Source organism: Rutidosis leptorrhynchoides, chromosome 3 (genome assembly GCF_046630445.1).
Source record: "Rutidosis leptorrhynchoides isolate AG116_Rl617_1_P2 chromosome 3, CSIRO_AGI_Rlap_v1, whole genome shotgun sequence".
Lineage (NCBI taxonomy): Eukaryota > Viridiplantae > Streptophyta > Magnoliopsida > Asterales > Asteraceae > Rutidosis > Rutidosis leptorrhynchoides.
In genome coordinates this window covers 350458307-350460000 of record NC_092335.1, presented here as the reverse complement: position 1 = coordinate 350460000, position 1694 = coordinate 350458307, and positions in this window count along the sequence as shown.

The window sequence follows — 1694 nt, the reverse complement described above, 5'->3', positions numbered from 1 at the left end:
CACGAGTACTAAACATATATACAGATGAGTGTGATCAGAAAAACCCTTAGCTTGAATATTTTCATTACTTACGTAAGCTCGAATCATAGGGACAGATCCGTTAGGTGTGACAACCTCACTGCTACTACTGTGGTGCTTATTACTTCGTACACATATACACATGATCAAGTGTATGCTTCTATAGGGTAAAGGGAAACCGCGTAGTCATAAACTATTCGTGGAGTTAAAGCTTTATATTCAAGTGCTCATTAGATTTTATATACTTTTACAAATGTTCGTACTAAATCTCGTGGTCTAATACTTACTAATGATTACTTAAACCTGTAGATTCACTCAACATTATTTGTTGATCCGTTTTGTATGTTTTATCTCAGGTCCATAGACGACCAGCTTCCGCTGTAACTAGAGGTGTTCATGGCATACGTTTTAGAGTTCTTCATGTTTATTTAAAGACTCTACTTTAATGATTCGCGTTTTTAAAATGTTTATTTTATTAAACACTATTACTTATTTCTACGATACTTATGGTATTTTGTCACTAGTAAAGACTTATGTTTTAAGTCAAACTTTTTTTCAATAAGTGCGGATACTTTTCAAAAATGTCTCATTTAGAGGGCGTAACTGTTACTGTGGGACCAGATTATTAACACACCGTCATATGGGAATTTGGCGGGGTGTTATATCGACCCACGGTCGACCGTAAGGTGAGCCGCACAGGCCTATATAAGCCAAGACTTGGAGCAATTGAAGACTCACCTCTTGCACTTACAATTTCATATATTTTCTGATATCATTCAAATTCTATTGTAATCTATTTAGAGTGATTTTAGCAAGAGTTGTTGTAAACTTAGTTGTGAGTTTACTTGTAAACTGTAAACTATCTTCTTAAAGGGATCTAGAAGATAGTTAATGTTTCACTAAGTTTGAGCATTAGGATCTTGTGCTAAGAGCATTTGGTGATTGTGAATTCTTCAAAGGGACGTAAGGGTTCATAAATTGTGACTTATCAAGGAGCTAGTGTTGTATCCGGACACTTCACTGAGTTTGGAGTATCGTAGTGAAACAAACTCTCAATTCGTTAGAATTGGGGAGTGAATTAAAGAAGATTAATTAACATCTTCCCGAACCACTATAAATCTTTGTGTTTGTTCTCTTATCCCTTATCTTTACATTTACATTCTTGTGAACAAACCATTCAAATCTCACTATAGTCATCTCAAGTTCTAATTTAAAAAGATTTGTAAAAATAAACTAAGTAACTATTAACCCCCTCTAGTTACTTACACTATGTATATACTTATAGTGTACAAATCTTGAACAATGTAAATCTTATCCGCAGGTCATGTAATCCTTGATCTCGGCAAAATAAACATCAATATATCATCAAAGAATGTAACATAAAGTAGTAGTAAATTGTGTTGAAGTTAGTAAAAAGTTTACATGTTGAAAGAAAATGAATTACGATTATGCACAGGAACTTATACCACCGATGTAGAGTACATCATTGTTGTTTGATCTCTGTTGTAGTTTTGACACATTATGGTATAGTATATGTATTTTTTATACATCTGAAATATGAAACGTGGTTGTTTTTGAGGATTATTATTTAGTATGTAACTAGATTCGGAAGCCCGCGCGTTGCTGCGGTTCTCAATGTTTTTGTCATAACGTTTTTGCAATAACGTGTTTTGACA